This window comes from Chiloscyllium punctatum, chromosome 1, assembly GCF_047496795.1.
Source record: "Chiloscyllium punctatum isolate Juve2018m chromosome 1, sChiPun1.3, whole genome shotgun sequence".
In the NCBI taxonomy this organism is placed as follows: domain Eukaryota; kingdom Metazoa; phylum Chordata; class Chondrichthyes; order Orectolobiformes; family Hemiscylliidae; genus Chiloscyllium; species Chiloscyllium punctatum.
In genome coordinates, this window is record NC_092739.1 from 53,656,304 (window position 1) to 53,676,768 (window position 20,465).

The 20,465-nt window shown below is 39.6% G+C and overlaps 1 protein-coding gene across 6 annotated transcripts in view; it reads right to left on the reverse strand.

Moving 5' to 3' along the window:
* The window catches only part of kcnip4a (potassium voltage-gated channel interacting protein 4a), a 1,126,071-nt gene that overhangs the window by 157,120 nt on the left and 948,486 nt on the right, over window positions 1-20,465 (reverse strand). The window contains exon 1 of one of the 6 annotated variants that reach the window (XM_072562945.1): window positions 20,158-20,184. The exons of the other annotated variants lie outside the window; for them this stretch is intronic. The gene's annotated coding sequence lies outside the window, so the exon portion shown is untranslated. Of the gene's footprint in view, window positions 1-20,157; window positions 20,185-20,465 lie in introns of those variants that run through there. 6 annotated transcript variants of the gene reach the window in all.

The window sequence follows — 20,465 nt, forward strand, 5'->3', positions numbered from 1 at the left end:
TCGAACAAGTCTGGCAAGATTATCTGATTTTTCACCCAAAGACAGTGTGATATCATCAGGTTGGTTTCCAGAGCTCAATACAGTTCAATTCTTTCACCAACATCAGCCCCCTTCCACCCATACAACGATGCCACCTCTAATCTCCCATCACTTCACAGGCCCTCCCATTTGCTTGGGCCATGTCCTCCCCCACAACTGCACAATGCTTCTCACCACATTACCACTTCAATCCACTCCCCCCACACTGTCCCTCAGCACTTCACTCAGTGATGGCTTGCTTCCAGAATCAGCAGGGAGTGAAAGTGGAAGTAAAGAGCATAGAGGAAGGCTTCAGAGAGAGTGCGATTAGATTAGTTTAGATTAGAAGCATGAAGAGAGCAAGAGGAAAATGGGAGGGAGTGTGGGGATGGAAGTCAGCAATGATGGGCCATGAGGTTTGTATGAAGCATGAAGGAAATGGAAAGAAGTGGCTTGGAAGCAGGAGGAAGGTGTAGATGTATGCTGGCTGTGGCAGCAAGCGGGCAGCTCGCAGAAACAAGCTTGCAACAGGTCAGTGGAAACTCACAATGGGTGACAGCTGAGATCTCAGGAGATGCACGATGATGGAACCGAATGGGAAAATGGCACTTGAGCTGGTGGCTAGAGTGGAAACAGGTTTGCTTTTGCAGTTTATGGCAGCCGAAGCTACAAAATTGTAAAATTATGCAATTAGTTTATGTCGCTCTTAGTGCATTACATTACATATTATTTGCAATGTGTTGCCCATTTCCCAGGGTAAGTACATCCTCCTGAAATTGTTACTATCCTTATTGTCTACTGAATTTCTGAGTGCCTTCTACAAATGTTTTCCTGTATATCCACATCCAGGTCAGTGATATATATCAAAACAGCAGTGGTCTCATTACTGATTCCTGAGAGACAACACTTGACACTTCCCTCTGATCTGTAAAACAACCATTTATGGATACACTTTGCTTTCTGCTCCTCAGTCAATCTTTTATCCATGTTGCTGCTGACCCTTAATTAATAGGCTATAATTTTGCCATTACAAGTCATTATACAACCCATTATCAGACACCTTTGAAAGTTTACATCCTCTAATTGTACTAGCCTCATTACTTCATCAAAAACTCAAAAGAAGTTCAACCACAATTTTCCTCTAAAAGACCTATGCTGGCTCTCATTGATTAACCAATGTTTTGATGATTGTGAAATAATGTTGGCTCATTATTATTTTGAAAAAGAATAATATTGTTTCAGAAGTACAAAAATATCTTCAAGGGCCATTTCGGGAAAAAACAAAATCAGTTTGATAAAAACAAGAGCAAGCCCAATCAGAGACTCAGTGGTAACAAGCATAAGATCCAAAGAATCAAGTTACAAGTAAAGGTTTTCTATTGAGTATTCGGGCATGACATGCATCTTTGTTGCTTATAATATCTCTTCGAGGATGAATTATATTTGTTTATGGTTTACATTATTGTTTATTCCTAATACTGTGTACTTTCCTGTTAACTGTTCAATAATTCTTATCTGTAAATCATAACTTAAATCATAGACTAATTGGTGTTCTTTCTCTATCTGCTATAATTCAAGTTTATATTACAGTCCATTGTTTATCCAATAAACTGGAAGAGTGATGAAGGACTGAAATGTTGACCATTGGTTTTGCTACATTTACCTGGATATTGGAGATGCAAAAACATAATCAGCATCACAGGCTTAATTACAGGAGTGGTTATTGCTGTCACCAACTTTGGCAAAACTGAGGAGCTGGTCATTAACTTCAAGAAGCAGAATGGAGGGCAGGCCCATGTCTGCATCAATGGTGCTGAGCTGGAGATAGTCAAGAGTATTTGGCCTGTCTCCAAGGAGTCCTACCAATTTGTAGGGATGCACCACAAAAAGCATCCTATCTGGATGCATCACAACAGCAACTGCCCTCACCAAGACTGCAAGAAACTACAGAGAGATGTGAACACAGCCCAGTCCATCACAGAAACCAGCCTCCATCCATTGATCCCATCTATACTTCCCACTGCCTTGGGAAAGCAAGCAACATAATCAAAGACCCCTCGCACCCTGGTTATACACTCCTCCAACCTCTTCTGCCGGGTAGAAGATAAGAAAGTTTGAATACATGTTCAAATAGATTCAAGAACAGCTTCTTCCTTGCTGTTATCAGACTTTTGAGCGGACCTCTGAAATGATAATTTGGATCTCTCTTTCTCTCTCTCTTTCTCTCTATGCACTTTCTCGTAGCTATAACATGATACTTTGCTACCTTGATACACTAAGGTACAATCTGCCTATGGAGCATGCAAAATAACACTTTTCATTGTATCTCAGTATACAGTTGGGCGGCACAGTGGCACAATGGTTAGCACTGCTGCCTCACAGCGTCAGAGACCCAGGTTCAGTTCCCGTCTCAGGCGACTGACTGTGTGGAGTTTGCACGTTCTCCCCGTGTCTGCGTGGGTTTCCTCCGGGTGCTCCGGTTTCCTCCCACAGTCCAAAAAAAGATGTACAGGGTCAGGTGAATTGGCCATGCTAAATTGCCCATAGTGTTAAGGTAAGGGGTAAATGTAGGGAAATGGGTGGGCTGCGCTTCGGCGGGTCGGTGTGGACTTGTTGGGCCGAAGGGCCTGTTTCCACACTGTAAGTCTAATCTAATCTAATCATATGTGACAACAATAAATCAATCAATCAATCAAACCTGAATTGAGCTTAAAAGAAAGTTACATAGCAAGAGCATGAATAACATTTTTAAAGTTTTGAAGTGAAATCCTTTTGCAACACTTGAATAACAGCCTGCAGCAATGTTTAACATTGAAAACTCTTTTTTTAAGTCCAGTCATGGATTGTGGATGCCATTGGCTGGGCAGGATTTATTGCCCATTTCTAGCTGGCCTTGAGAATGTGGTGGTAAGCTGCCTTTTTTACTTTAAAGTGCTGTGCTGTTTCTTCCAGAGGTCGTTTAAAAAGTGAACAGTATAGAAACATAGAGACGTAGAAACATAGCAAATAGGAGCAGGAGTAGGCCATTTGAACCTGTTCCACCATTCAATATGATCCATAATTGATCATCCAACTCAGTGGCCTGTTCCTGCTTTTTCCCCAAAGCCTTTGATCCATTTTGCCCTAAAACGATATTTAACTAATTAAAAAATACATTCACTGTGGATGTAGGTTTGCTTGCTGAGCTGGAAGGAAGCAAACCTACATCTAGAACCTCAACCTGAGTTACAAATCTTCTCAAAACTCGCAAACATTCACTGCCTTGGCCTCAAGACTTTGGCCTCATGCTGGTAGTTGCTGCTGCATATTAATACAGCAAAGAGCTACAAGCCAATGCAGAAAAAAAATTAAAATACATAAGGGGTTACAATGGATAAGATCTGAAAATAAACACAAGAAACATAATGAGTGATTAGTCTTTGCTTATTCATTTCACTACAGGCAGAATATTATATTTGTGCAGTCTGCTGTTTTACACTGTTTTACAGACAATATTTCACTTGTACACTTTAGCAGGGCACCAAGTAGCTTGCATGTCTTAAAGGGAATGTACGTTGTGGCTGCTGTAAATGATGTCAAGTTATCAGTTGGTTGTGAAGATTTTTGTCAAAGTTGCTTGACTTTCAAGAAAATGGCACTAAGGTTTTCTGACAATGAACTGAGGGTCATGGAGAGATGTCCCCATCTCTGGTTAGGGTTTCAAATTGAGCTTGTGGCCTCATATCACAACTGAAAATCCAGCGAAATATCTCTGCCCAGTCAAGTCACCTAACAATAAACTAATGGCCATTAACTGGCTCAAGGATGAAATCCCAGTTGTTGGGGCTGCCTGCAAAGCCAGCAACTCTCTTGTCCCAGCAGTGTCACCAGAAGCCAGCTGACACTACAGGCAGTCCCCAGTGAAGGGATGCCACTGAGAGCCTGGCCACTGAGATAAATCCCTGGGTCCAGGCTGGCAGGCCATGGCCGAGGTGGTGGGGAATTAGGTTTCAGAGGATGGTAATGGGTGGGGAAGGGAAATATGTGAAGAGAAGTGCCATGGACGGGTATGTGCTTTATTGGGCGGGGTGACCAAACAGAAAGGATCCCTTAGACTTCCCTTAGACACAGCCCATTGCTAGGTTCAATGTGAGCAGAGAGGTGCCCCAATGTGAGCATAAGGACCACAACTGGCCCAAGGTCTCTCCTGCCCCCACAATCCTCAGTTTTACCGTACCCCTGTACTCAGCTCCCAGAGATTTAAAGAGAGCCATTACTTTCCATCTTTGCCTCACTTTACATATTAGGGCCCAGATTTAACTGTCTTTACAATGTTAATATTCTAGAGGTAAAAACAATGACTGCAGATGCTGGAAATCAGATTCTGGATTAGTGGTGCTGGAAGAGCACAGCAGTTCAGGCAGCATCCAAGTAGCTTCGAAATCGACGTTTCGGGCAAAAGCCCTTCATCAGGAAGGGCTTTTGCCCAAAACGCCGATTTTGAAGCTACTTGGATGCTGCCTGAACTGCTGTGCTCTTCCAGCACCACTAATCCAGAATGTTAATATTCTGTCATTCTTGCTAATTTTTAGAATGTCTTAACAATCATTTTCATCCACTCTTTTAGACCTCTTTAGTACTTGAGGTCTAACTGTGAGCTTTTTTATCTCGGCGAATCTTTTAAAATAAAAATGACAAAGACAATTAATTGAAAGTTACAGTCCAACACACGGTGATTGCTGCGTTTTGTAATTAGACAGCAGAGCATAATGAGATGCAGCATATCTTCAGTGCAAAATACTGAGGTAAAAAATAGGTTAAATTAGTCATGTGTTATTACTCCTCCCAGTATCATCATTGATTGAAAAGAGAGTTTCAATTCATTAAACGTTTGTTGTGCTTGTGGGAACAATCTTCCTATTATCACCCCTCCACTTTTGATCCTCTCGCCCCAGTTGAACCTGTTGCTTCCCTCTCATACTGCCTATTTCCTTGACCTTGTCTCAGCTCTTTTCCCTTAAGTTTGAAGACATGGAAACAAGGTCAGAAATGGCTGACTACTGCCAGATGGACCACATCACCCCTTATCATGCCCTCCCCTTATCTACCAGAAATGCTCACTAATTCAGAGTTGTTTCTAAATGAAACGATCAGCCTTGGCTCTTTATTTCTTTCGCAAACTATCATCTTAATCCCTCTCCTCTGTCTCTCCCACCATCTCCTCCAGTAATTCCTATGAAGACCTCATATATTTGTTTATTGATACCATTCTTGCTTATCAATACCATTATTTAGCAGTCTCTACCACTTCTCTCACTCCAATAGTCCACCAGGAACCTCCTGCACCACCTTCACTCTGAACTTGCATTTTTCTCTAGTTTCTCACTGCTCACCCCCTCATGCTCTCATGTGTTTACCTTGTAGAGGAAACTCCTTTCCCACACCCTCAACCAATTTCCAATAAATAAGTGAGCACACAAGACTTCCTTTCCTGGATACTCAGGTGATAAAATACACAAGCTCTTCATAGCCAGTGGTGAATTAGTGTCACGTGATATCCACGCTGAATTCCATGTCAAGATTTCTCTGTGTCATGTTTGCCTACAGTGGATGGTAGGATAGGAAGTTGCTTATGAAGAGGTTAGATCTCTGGTGAATAATGTCATTAACAAGCAATAATCACCCACAATAGGTAACTTGCTGTCGCCTAGCACCTGACTCAACACCAGGTATATGGTCAAAAGTTGAAACAGGTTGCTTACAACATCAAGGTAGTCTTTTCCAGACTTCTCAAGCAATTCTGACATTAATTCTGCCACAGCCCACATTGTTCAGGCTCCCATAAGATTCTTTTCACTACAATAGAATATTTGTAAAGTTCAGAATAAAACATTTTGGGGGCAAACAATAGGTCAATCCAGCTGAAAAAGCAACCTGTTGCCATTATGTACACTACAAAAATCATTTGTAAATCATTCTTATGATTTTGAGTGAGGATGCCTGATAGCTGCTGAATTGCTCAAGTACTGCTTTTTCATAATGCTAGAGAATTGGCAATCATCTATACCATTCTACAGGAGAGGAACTGATCATTGATGAATTAGTTTTCCTGGTGCAGAACAAAGACAATGTGGGCAGATTAAACACATGACATCCCATACTTGAATAAGGCCAATGTTTTGGTGACGGGAACTGGGCACCGAAAATGAAATGTAGACTCTTACATTCTGACTCTGAACGTAGACTCTTATACTTAAAAATAAATAAGTGGCTTGATATCCATTTCATGCTGCCAAACAGTGCAGCAGATACTGAGTCTCTTTACTTGATCTGCTTAACTGTCAACGAAATTAGAGCCTTTTTTTCCCCAAAAGTTATGCTTACATTGGTTGCCACAGAACCAGAATGATGGCCTCTGGTGCTCCCCAGTATTGTCAGTTTGATGAGGAATTTTTGATCATTGGGAAATAAGCCTGATGTGCTGATGGAAAATCCAATCTTGGGCCAGCTATAAGCCTTTATGTTGTGGACTACAGTGCTAGTGCCCAAAAGCCACGTCACAACCAATTTCTGAAGCCATCAACTATCTCTGGGAAAACAACAAAAAAAAGTGAGTTGGTAAAAAACATCAAATAAAGCTGTCTCCCTCTGGAGATCACCAAAATCATACATTCTAGTGCTCAGTCAATTTAATCCACTCCATGTGATATCAAGAAATGGTTGAAAGCAAAGATTATGAGCACTGTTAATATTCCGGCAATAGTACTGAAGACCTGTGCACCAGACCTTGCCACACCCTGAGCCAAACTGTTCCAGTACAATCACAACACTGGTATCTACCAGGTAATTTGTAAAATTAGAGTGATAGAGTCACAGAGATGTACAGCACGGAAACAGATCCTTTGGTCCAGCTCGTCCATGCTGACCAGATATCCTAACAAATTCTACTCCCATTTGCCAGTATTTGGCCCTTACCCCTGTAAACCCTTCCTATTCATATATTTTAAATGCTGTGATTGTACCAGCCTCCACCATTTCCTCTGGCAACTCATTCCATGCATGCAGCACCCGCTACGAGAAAAAGTTGTCTCATGTCCCTTTGTCTATTTATCCTATCCATGCCCCTCATGATTTTATAAACATCTATAACTTCACCCCTCAGCCTCTGATGCTCCAGAGAAAACAGCCCTAACCTATTCAACCTCTCCCTATAGCTCAAATCCTCCAACCCTGGCAACATCCTTGTAAATGTTTACTGAACCCTTTCAAGTTTCACAACATCCTTCTGATAGGAAGGAGACCAGAATTGCATGCTATATTCCAAAAGTGGCCTAATCAATGTTGGAATGTGACCTCCCAATTCCTATACTTAATGCTCTGGCCAATAAAGGAAAGCATACGAAATGGCTTCTTCACTATCCTATCTGCCTGTGACTCTACTTTCAAGGAAATGTGAATCTGCGTTCCAAGGTCTCTTTGTTCAGCAACTATCCCCAGGACCTTACCATTAAGTGTATAAATACAACACCTCGCATTTATTTAACTTAATCTCCATCTGCCACTCCTCAGCCCATTAGCCCATCTGATCAAGATCCTGTTATACTCTGAGGTAACCTTCTTTGCTGTCCACTACACCTCCAATTTTGGTGTCATCTGCAAACTTACTGGCTATACCTCCTACGTTCACATCCAAATAATTTATATAAATGACAAAAAGTAGTGGATTCAGCACTGATCCTTGTGGCACTCCATTGGTCACAGGCCTCCAGTCTAAAAAGCAACCCCTCCACCCTCTGTCTTGTCCAGGTATGTGCTACAGGACAAAGCAGGACAAATCCAACTCAGCCAGTTATTGCCCCAGTCTACCCTCAATCGTCAGGAAAGTAGACGGTGTCATCAACAGTGCTATCAAACAGCACCTGCCAAGCAATAAACTGCTCATTGACACTCAATTTGGGTTCTTCCAGGGCTACTCAGCTCTTGACATCATTAAGGCCTTGGTTCAAACCTGGACAAAAGAAATGAATTCCAGAGCTTAGGTAGAAAGTGATAGCCCTCTGATATCATGGTCAAATTTGATGGAGTGTAACATAAAGGAGCCCTAACAAAATTAGAATCAATGGGAATCAGGGGACAAATACTCTGCTGGTTTGAGTATTCCTGGCACATGGTTGTTGGTGGTCAATCATCTCAGCTCCAGAACATCTCTGCACCGAGTTCCTCAGGATAGTGTTCCTAGGCCCAACCATCTACAGCTGCTTCATCAGTGACTTTCCCTCCATCATAAGGTCAGAAGTGCTGATGTTTACCAATAATTGCACAATGTTCAGCACCATTTGCGACTCCTCACATCCTGAAGCAGTCCATGTTTGAATGCAACAAGATCTGAACAATATCCAGGCTTGGGCTGACAAGTGGCATGTAAAATTCACAGGCAATGACCATCTCGAACAAGATGGAATCTAACAATCAACTGTATTCCCGCTGCTGAATCCTCCACTATCAACATCTTAAGGGTTATCATTGATCGGAGAATGAACAGGCTACAACAACAGGTCAGAGGCAAGGAATCTTACAATGAGTAACTCACCTCTTTAAATTCCCAAAGCCTGTCTACCATCTACAAGGCACGAGTCAGGAGTGTGCTGTATTTCTCCACATTTGCCTGAATGTATTCAATTTCATGACACTAAAGAAGCTTGACATCATCCAGGACAAAGCGACCTACTTTATTGGTGTCACATACACAAACAATTACTCTCTCCATCACTGATGCTCAGTAGCAGTAGTATGTACTACCTAAAGGATGCACTGCAGAAATTCAGCTACACCAAATGAACTGCAGTGGTTCAGCATACCAACAGCTTGTCAAGAGCACTTTGAGATGGCTATTAATTGCTGGCCCAGTCTGTGAAGCCCACACCCACTCAACGAGTAAAAACAATTTTTAAAATCTGTAAACAAACAAATTATTTCCTCTGACATGCCATGATAATTATGAACATTTCCCATGTAGCCTGAGCGAACGATTTAAAAAATTATAGTAGTTTTGCAATTCTTGATTGATTTACAATGCTTAATTCCTTTTATTTTAAACTGGTATTATGTCAGATACCGGGAACTATTCTCTATCTACATTGCTTTATGGTAATCAGTAAACAGATAGGAGAACTCTGTACAATCCTAAACATTCTAAACTTTTATGAAAATACAGTATTTTGTCTACCCCATCTGCACTGCACAAATGGCACAGTGAAGCTATCATTATCACCATTAGCAATGAAAATATTGGCAGATCTTTCAGGTCACACATCAAGTTCTTCTTTCAGGGCCATAACTGTACTTGGCAGTTCAGTAGGATGAAGCCAATCTCACCGTGGAAGGGTCCTAACTCTGATTTCTCTCCACAGATGCTGCCAGACCTGCTGAGCTTTTCCAGCAACTTCTGTTTTTGTAACTGAGCTGAGTGTCTGAGGCCATCCCTTGTTTTGTGAGTATGTTAGATTAGATTAGATTACTTTACAGTGTGGAAACAGGCCCTTCGGCCCAACAAGTCCACACCAACCCGCCAAAACGCAAACCACCCATACCCCTAAATTTACCCCTTACCTAACACTACGTACAATTTAGCATGGCCAATTCACCTGACCTGGACATCTTTGGACTGTGGGAGGAAACCGGAGCAAACCCACGCAGACACGGGGAGAATGTGCAAACTTCACACAGTCAGTCGCCTGAGGCGGGAATTGAACCCAGGTCTCTGGCGCTGTGAGGCAGCAGTGCTAACCACTGTGCCACCGTGCCACCCACGGTGTTCTTCAATCTGCTTTCTGTAAGGATACAAGACTTCGTAGTACAAGTAGTACAAATGCTTCATCCGAAATGCTCGGGACCAGCAGGTTTTCGGAATTCAGAACTTTTCGAATTTCAGAATGAGTGGCAGTTTGATCATGAAATTTTTAAAAATCCTTCCGAAGAATAGACTTACTGTGAGTAAACGGGTCTTGAGAGAGAATTGAGGCCTGTCAGTGCTGGGCCATGCCCTCCCCACGTCGCATCTGAGTGACATGCATTGAGGGGTGCGGACTTGGGTTAACTGTTTGCATGCCAAACGATATTGTTAATGAGAGAAAAACTTCACAAAAAAACCTTCAGAATTTGGAGCTTTTCAGATTTCAGAATTTTGGATAAAGGGTTGTCTACCTGTAGTTGCTGTAAGCAATTTGTAGAATAAGGATTCTTTCATTTGAACATAAGGTTCCCAATTGTTTAACTATCTACGCAGCCAAGAAATTGGCCTCTGGATTATGGAAGATATAACTTTCACTGACAGCAGGGACAGACAATACTAATTGCAGAAACAAATACAGAAGTTGCTGGAAAATCTCAGCAACTCTGGCATCTGTGAAGAGAAATCAGAGTTAACATTTAGGGTCCGATGACCCTTCCTCAGAACTTCTATCAGTTCTGAGGAAGGGCCACCAGACCTGAGATAGTAACTCTGATTTCTCTGCACAGGTGTTGCCAGATTTGCTGAGCTTTTCCAGCAATTTCTGTTTTTGTTTCTGATTTACAGCATCCTCTGTTCTTTCAGTTTTTAATACTAATTGTGGGGTGTTATTTACCAAAACAGCCAACAATTACTATGCATTAGTCACTCCACAACAATCAAATGCTGGTGACTTTGGAGATGACCAATTTCTATCAAATAATGGATAAATGTGTAATTTGATTTTTGTGGAATCAAAGAAATTTCACTGACCTTTAATTGGGAGCCAATTCCTGGCGGTCCTGCTACCAGTTCTGTCAAAGGAAGCATATTTTTAAGGTGAGAGAAGAAAAATTTAAAAAGGACATGAGGGGCAACTTCTTTACACAGTGAGTGGTTTGTGTGTGGGATGAACTGCCTGAGAAAGTGGTAGATGCAGGTACAGTTACAATGTTTAAAAGACATTTGGATAAGTACATGATTAGGAAAAGTCTGGAGGGATATGGGCCAAATACAGGGAAGTGGGACTAGTTTATTTAGGGAACATGATCGCCGTGGACTAGTTGGACTGAAAAGTCTGTTTCCATGCTGTATGACTCGATAACCTCCAAATTTGTCAGGACTGGAGAATGATGCTGGCTGGCACAAAAGGTAAGGCCTCACTATGCACTCCCGACTTGGATGACTTGATTGTCGGGATAAGCAACTCATAAATTTCCACAGAACGCTTATGGTGGACCAGCCTTTCAGAGAGTTATGTTTCACAGTCTCTCAGGGGTATTGTGAATCCCAGTCTGGCTTAAAGGAGCTTTGAAAAGTAAGTTCAAAAGATCTTATGTCAAACATTGCCCCCATACCCAGCTCAAATGACCCCTTATACTCTTGAAACAGATTTGATCGATAAGAAAAACTGCCAATTGAGCAATATCTTGATTTAGATCCAAACATTTTAAAAGCCAAATGAATTTCTGGTCCTTCTTCTGGTCAAATTGTTAGGACCCTCGCTGATTTGTCACTAGTTTTGTTTTTATTTCTTTTATCGATTTTGGTTTGGAGCTGTGACTTGGGAATTGCTAGTTGGAAATGTTTTATGGACTTTTTAACAGCTTGAGCTAAAAGGAAAAGAACAGACAAAACAAATAGTAGGAATTGCTGGGATCAGTTGTGGAATGGTAATTAATGCCTCAAGAAGATGTTCAGTCTTTCAGAGCAGAAACAAAATTCAGATTGTTCTCGCCTTCGCTGTGTTTTTGGAGGAGATGAGCTTGGCCGCTGGCACGACAGAATGAAGATTTGAAAGCACCCTTCCTAATTGGCCACACCACCTTTTGGAAGCACAAACAGTATAAACTGGGTTAAAAGTATTTCTTTACATGAGTGAAGGCGATCAGATTGGGGGTTCCAGAAAAGAAACCAAAACCAATATCTATGCCTGTGGAACAACACATCAAAAGAGCCAATTAAGTAATCTGGCCAGTTCTGTTATTTTCTTTTATGTCTCAACTATGTTTGTCTGACTGTCTGTTTTCTGTGCAAATGGGGGATGAAATCAAATTTTAGAATTTAGAATCATGTTTCAGATTTAAAGCATACACCTTAATTAGATTATCACATTGTTTAATTTTCTTGCTAAATTATTGTGTATTTAATAAATAACTTAACTTTTTGTCTAAGGTACAAAACTATTGTCAGAAACTAATTATTTGGAAAGTCTCAGAGTAGTTACTCAAAAGTTTGGTTGGAAAACATTGGAGTGACTAACTGGGGTTTTTGATGTTACAAATACAGAGGTAGAAAGGCTGCTTTGATTTGGCTGTCAATTTCTGCATTGTCACACCATAGCTGTAGTAAAGGGAAGTCATTGTTTGATTGACATCTTTTTCACATACATTTAATTCTCAATTGCTCAACATTATTCACACAAGATAAAGAGCTGCCAAGTGCTTGCAGTTTCAGTTATTAATGCTTTAATGGTCTGATTATAAACATTTTTACAGTGCAATTTGTTTCAAAACAAGTTTTAAATGAATGATTTTCATACTTTTTCATACATAATGTTGTTATTACAGGGATCATTGTTTTTATACAGAGTGTATGCTGGATAAATTGATATGAAAGTGCCATTAGTTGCCATGGAGAATAAGAGGGATGATGGGAGCTGGGTGGAGTGGCATTGTTAGGTATGGAGCACATAAGGAAACATGAGTGGAAGGATAAAGATTGGAGTGGAGAAGCTTGAGATGAGGTGCTGTGAGGGCTGAGGTGTTTTAGTGTTTTATTGCCTTAATTTCAACTGGGATAAGTCCTGAAGTATTGAGCTAAGACTTCTTGTATATCCTGTTTATGCACTTGGCTCTCTCTGAACTGTTTCCAGGGGCAACAGACCTGAACCTTATGAACTTTTAGCCACCTCTGCTCCAAAATAAACATCACACGTTTGCAGACACTTTCTCCTTGCTTGCCATGCCCAATTCTCAATTCCACTGCCTACTTCCGGATAAATTTCCAGCCCTATTTTGTCATGTTGGATCATTCATTTGAAACACAACTAATTCTACCCATGCGGTTTAAACCACAAACATAATTCAAAGGACATCATTAGTTAGATTCAAACCGAGACTGCAGATGTGAAAAACCTTGATTATCTGGCATTCAATTATCCGAATTTTGGATTATTTGAACAAGGTCGCCAGGTCCCAACCTTTGGCTAAACTGTGTTATCCAGCATTCAATTATTTGAACATTTAACTATCCAAACAAAATATTCCCCACCCGTGTTGTTCGGATAATTAAGGTTCCTCTGTAGATAGGGTGAAACCTTTTGTACCAATGAACCACTAACTTACAGAATTGTTACGCTCCAGAGGAGGCCATTCAGTCCATCATTTCTACACCAGTAGCATGCGTTTAGTCTATATATAGAATGTAGTATGTGTGGTGCTGGAAAGGTACAGCAGGTAAGGCAGCATTCGAGGAACAGGACAATCAATGTTTTGGTCATAAACCCTCATCATGTTGAAACCATAGATTCTCTTGCTCCTCGGATGTTGCCCGACCTGCTGTGCTTTTCCAGCACAGCACTCTCGACTCTCACCTCCAGCATCTGCAGTCCTCACTTTCTCCATTGAATGTACAGAACTGAGACAAGTAAACAACTCGTTAAAAAAGACACTTTCCTCCTCATCTAACTGGCTGAAAAAATGGTTATTGAACACGATTTTCAGTTATGCCTGATTTAATATCACTACATTCCATTTGAACATTAACCATTATAGCAACCATTCTATTGCTATCTTACTCACACTCTGGCTTGTAATTATCACACAGATTTGACAAGTTAAAAGGTAATAATTCCCCCGCAATGAAGTCACTATCTTTAATGTAAGGAGACTTATTTATTCAACTTTTCACAGTATCACTACTGTTCTGCTGTCAAGAAAGATTATAATTATATCATTTTTCATGGAACAATATACTACATATTTCAAGTAATGTCAAAATGTTGCTGAATGATGTACTTTATGAATATCATTGTACATCTTCCCTGAATACTTTGTGGGACAACGCAACTGCTTAATTCATTACAAGTTGGACAGTAAGATATTCCCAGTGATCCACTTAGAGCTTAAGAATCATTGCAGTTAAAAGTCTGGATACAAGTCATTCAGGAAGGAGTTATAGCAATAAAAAATGAGTAAAAGTATTCCTATGAAGTGAGTTCCTGTGAGTGTAGATGCTTGGTTATAAATAGATAACTGCCAAGTAACATCATATGGCCTTGCAAAGCTGTACAGAAAAGCAGCTGTAAAAGGAAGGGAACACATCTGATGGCATATATTTTATACTATCCAATATTTTTTACCCATAAATATCAATTTTCATCTGATGAATGCATTGATGAACTGAAGAGGACAATTTAGTTCTCAACAATTCAAAACATGACGCAGACCATGAGTTTTAGTAGGAAATATTCCCATCCAAAATGCAGGCCAATTCTGTTTGAAAACATGGTCCAAACAATATAATTTGATTAGCTAAACAATCAGTGGTTTCCTAGTGAATGCTGTTTTGTGCTGAAAACTTTAGATACCTGAATGATTGAATTGAAAGTATCGGTGATGGACTGGGGTGGACAAAGTTAAAGATCTCACAACACCAGGTTATGGTCCAACAGGTTTATTTGGAAACACTAGCTTTTGAGACACTGCCTGTTAGCAAAGATTCAAACTACTCATAGTTTGAACCTGAAGTTTGGGAAGCAATTTCATGAATCAAATTATTAATTTGTCTTTACTCACAATTCAAGTTTAGCTTTTATCATGACTGCCATGACCATAGTTCAGGCATGTCTTCAGGGTGGTCAGTGAATTACAAATTTGTATAAACTCATTTGTAGCCCTCTTTTAGTTATTGAGTGTATCAATTTAAAAACAACTAGCAGCATAGCTTCATAAAATAAACAAGGTAAAACTTTATTTTATTGCAAAGCTATTGCTGTAAGTTATTTTGCTAACAAGTTATCAGTTTAAAGATAGTTACAAAACCTAAGGGAGGTAACGGTAGAAGTTACGATAAAAGTTATATTTTTACTACCATTGCAAGCCTGCTTTGTTTGTAATTATCCAATCACCTTTTTAACTCTTTCAGCCATTAACTTGGGTGATTTTCATTCTGTCAGCTTTTAGGTGAGATAGGAAGAGATATTTTCAGCTCCATGGGGCATGATTATTAAGTTGTTTCTGTTTACCCTCGGAAATGTTCTTTTGAAATTCAAATGTTCTCATGTAGCTTTTGAGACCGGTACACTTTGGTCCCAATACCAGCTAAAAAGACATATATAGTCATGGGACTTGGAGGAGCCATTGTGTGAGATTGTTTGTGACCCTGACGATGATAATACCATGGCTTTAAGAGGTGTGCTTTAACCTTGTTTCTTTTAAAGAGAGATTGGGGAACAGGTGCCGAGCAGTCCATGAGAAGATAAAAAGCTTGTAAGGCCTGGTGTTTTATTTAAATGTTGGAACAATAGAAGCAGCCTGAATGGGTAGCATCAAGCTCCCATAGAACCATGATCTGTAGTTTAGCTTTCAACAGTTGCTGTTGGAATCTTGAAGATGAGAAAGCTATTGTTTCCTTCTTTTGGTTACAGACAAAGCTGGGGGTTCTCTGCCTGTCATGGGAGTTGCATGCGAGACAATCTGTGTTCTGAATTTGCCTGAACACCCATTGGCAAAAGGCAAATTCAGAACACAGATTGTCTCACATAACTGTCTCACTTGAATATTACTATTAATTAGTAATACTTACTCTAATTATTATTCTGTTAAGTTTTACAGTATAGTTAAATTATTCCAATTCCTTCTTTCTTTTGTTGTATTTTAACTATATTGGATGAATAATATTTTTCCTTAAATTTGATAGTTTGACCAATTCAATTGCATCTGGACTGCAACACCTTACATTTACTTTGTAAAGTAAGAGAAAGTTAGGGTTTAGACTACCTTTTGATTATATTGAGTGGGTTTGTCTTGTCCATAACACTATGTTGAAGACAGATGAACTTTATTTAGAACATATATAACATAACCTCACATTCATGATGTTGGCAATTCGGATTGTCAAAGTGAAGAATAATGCATTTTTCAAGACATTTGGTCAGGTATATGAATAGGAAAGATTTTGATGGATATGGGCCAAACACAGGAAAATAGGAGTAGTTCAATTTAGAAAACTTGGTTGGAGTGGTTGAGTTGGGCCAAAGGACCTGCTCCTGTGCTGTATGACTCTATTGTGTGGCCTCGTACTATAATGCAGCTTCTACCACTTTCAGCTCACGTATAAAACTTTGCTTATCAATAAACTTCAGCTTTTATTTCTAGTCACCACTTACAAGTCAACCTCTGTAACTTTTTTGGATTTTTCTCATTTAAGTATATTTTCTACTGTTGTTCGAGCTACTTAATTAAATCAAACAGTTTGGTGACAAATGGAATTATGCTATGGAGCAATGGACTCAAATCATATAAGATTACCCACATCTTATTTTAGTTTGCACCACAAGGAAATGATGTTATCAGTGTGTCATGAAGACAAACCTGTATCAAAGATAAAGGATAATGTTTTAATCAATGTCATTACCTAATTTCCTGTTGTTATCAATTTATTTAAAACAGTAAGAAAAAATAAGTCACAATTTGACGTTTCCTCTACAGCCTCCAGATAAAAATAACTTTCCCATTTAGTTCCCATGAAAGTGCAAATTGATAATATTCTATCAAGTGAAACCAAGCTTCTGACAGCTGAATGAACAGGATTACAACCGGATGTCTCCTCATGCAAACACATTGAAGGGTAGTAAACGTAGCAGTGCAAGGATTGAGAAGAGTGTTAATTAATTGCCTTTAATTAACAAAGTCAAAGGAAGGTGAAAGAAGGAGATGAAAAGGTTGAATTAAGAATGACAGAAAAAGAAATGGAAAGAAAATAACAAAAAAAATTGATATTTTTAAAAGTCTCCCGGGATGCGGTCAAAATCTGAAAGAATGAGATTTAGCCATGTAATATTTCATTTTTGGCGCTATTAGCAGTAATGAACACTTATCATTAAAAGAGAATTTATACCTGTAATCACAAATCCTAAGTATTGGGGTACATTGGTAACGTCCTTACCTCTGAGCCAGAATGCCTGTTTAAGCCCCACCTGCTCTATAGATATGCTATGACATCTTTGAACAGTTTAATTATAAATAACTACAAACTCTAAATATATGATGCTGGTTTAATTGCATTGCTTATGCAAATAGAGCAACTTCATTCATTTTGATGGCAAGGAGAACAATAAGTTTTCATTTCCATGGAACAACCTGATTGAAACAACAATTTCTTATATTGGTATTTAATGGCGCATCCAGACCTCATTTGAATTACTGTACTATTTCATCATAAATAATGGACCTTCCCATTACCTTTGCTAATATTGTGACAGCAAGATCTGGTTCATTATTTGCAAATAATGTGTATAACCAAATGCTCTAGCTTGTCCCAAATAGCACTTTATGTGCATAATTACTTGAATAATGGAAGCATTTGAGGTTATATTCACAAACAGCTGAAAGCTTGACCTGAAGATTGGATGCTCAAATATACTCACACCCCTCGCTATTCAATTAATATTGCCATTTTAAAGGTTGAAAATGATGACCATAAATAATCAGTTAAGAGCACACAATCTGAGCTGGAAGTGAGCTACATCAGATTGATCAAAAAGAAACATTCAAGGCACAGGCATCAAAGCAGCATTGGTACATGGAAATATAGAACTCAATCTTTTTAATTTATCTGTTGACATATTTGTTTTCCCTGAATACAGCCAATGACAAGTTTTCCATATTCAGGAAAACACTACCTAAGCCAATGGTCTTTAAAGAGAAACTACAGGTCACATCCAGAGATCATGTGGCTCAGTATATTTTAGTAATCTGAACTGTGAGCCAGATAGTCTGCAGTAACGTCATGCTTCAGGACTTATTGTCCCAAAGACCACATGACTATAAGATGTAGGAGCAGAAACATTTGGTCCGTTGAGTCCAGTCCACCGTTCAATCAGTTCATAGCTGATCTGATCATTCTTAAATCTATTTTCCTTTCTGATCCCCATCACCCTTGACTCCCTTAATGAGTAAAAAGCTGTCTCAGCCTTGAATATAGGAAATGACCCAGCCTCAACAACACTGTGGTAAAGAATTCCACAGAATGATTACCCTCAGAGAAACAAATTCTCCTTATTTGTGTCAAGATGGATGACCTGATGAGACTATGTCCTCTGGTCGTAGAGTCAATCACAGTGGGAAACAACCTCTCTGTATTTACCCTGTCAAGCCCACTAAGAATCTTGTGTTTCAATAAGGTATCCCTTCATTATTCTAAACTTCAATGAGTGCAAACCCAATCTATTCAATCTCTCCTCTTAAGAAAATCCATCCATATCTAGAATCAATCTAATGAACCTTCTTTGGACTTTTTCCACTGCCAGTGGATCTTCCCTTAGATAAGAGGACCAAAATTGTTCACTGCATTCCAGGTATGGACTGATCAGTGTTCTGTATAGTTTTAGCAAGACTTCCTTATTTCTAAAACTCCATTCCCTTTGAAAAAAAAGGCCTACATTCCATTTGTCTTCTCTACTACCTACTGAACTTGTATATTAACTTTTTGTGATTCATGACATGCTGGTGTTGGACTGGGGTGGACAAGGTCAGAAGTCACACGACACCAGGTTATAGTCCAACAGGTTTATTTGTAATCACAAGCTTTTGAAGTGCTGCCCTTTCGTCAGGTGAAGAGGAGAGAAGCTCAGGCACAAAATGTATAATTAGAGAGATCAAATGATAGTACAAGTGGAGTGTCGACAGGTTGATTAATGAGTCTTTGCAGATAATCAAAAGTGTCAAATGGTGTGGCACCAGCTGAATATCAAGTGAAGGGATGACCTTTAATCTGATTAATTGAGACAGAGAGATAATTAAAAACAATTAAAAATAAAGTGATTAGATTCCTTACAGTGTGGAAACAGGCCCTTCAGCCCAACCAGTCCACACTGACCCATTTCCCTCTTACTAATGCACCTAACACTATGGGCAATTTACCATGGCCAATTCACCTGACCAGGGCATCTTTGGACTGTGGGAGGAAACCGGAGCACACCCACACAGACACGGGGAGAATGTGCAAACTCCACACAGTCACCCAAGGCTGGAACCGAACCTGGGACTCTGGTGCTGTGAGGCAGCAGTCTAACCACTGAGCCACCATGCAAATGGTTGGAATAACATGATAGAGATAAGAGTCACATGCTGAGGGTCTAACCAAAATATTACATTTTTGTGATTTATGCATTAAGACACCCCAATCGTTCTGTGTTGCTGCTTTCAGCAGTCTTTCTCCAATTCAATAGTAACTTTGAATTAGCCTTCCTTAAATGTGCAATACCTTCCATTTTCCCACATTATTTTCCATTTGCTGAGCTTTCTTTTGCCATTTATTTAACCTGTTTTTCTGCCTCTGTCGATTCTGTGTGTCATTCTAACTGTTTGCCATCTCAAATATTTCATTTCACTTGTAAACTTGCCTTAAGGTACACTTGCTTTCCTCATCCAAGTCCTGTGACCCCAGCACTGATCCCTGTGACCCTTCGCTAGATTAAGGTGACCATCCTTTAGCCCAGCACTGTATTCTCTTACCCAGCTTAACCTCTATCCATGCTAATATACTACCTCTAACTACCTTATGTGAGGTATTTTATCAAAGGTATAGATTTTCATGGAAGAAGACTTCATGACTCAGATGAATCCAAGAACTGAGGATACTGGAAATTTGCAACAAAAATAAAAATATTGCTGCAGAAATTCTGGCAGCGTCTGTGCAGAGGAAGTTGAGTCAGTGTTTCAGGTCTAGCGTTCTAATGAAGGATTCTATTTTCTCTACACAGGTGCTGCCAGACATACTAAGTTTCTGCAGCAATGTTTGGTTTTGTTTCAGGTGAAGATCAATCTGCTCATCTTTCCAACAATTCTGCCCTGTTTCCCAAAGGGAACAAATGTTGTGAAAAGATTCTAAAATAAACAAGCCACCACCAAAAACATATATTAGAAAAAAGTACTAATGCTGCCCACCTGTTCACCAAATCACTACGTAGTCGATCCCTCTTCTAGCCATTACCGTCACAGCTCTCACTCTCCTGGTTGTTTTTAGAATCAAAGGAATAGGTGTTAAACATTCTTGAAACATTTTTGTCCCTATTCAACAAAATCATAGCTGTTCTGCAACCCAACCCTTTCTACCCATTTTTGTAGCATATCCATCACTATGGAAAAGTTAAGAAATGATCCAACATCAATGACCATTGTTGAAGGTAGTGACAAATTCCTACCACCATGATAAGGGCGCGTAGTACTTACTTCCAATTTTTTTTCAAATTTTG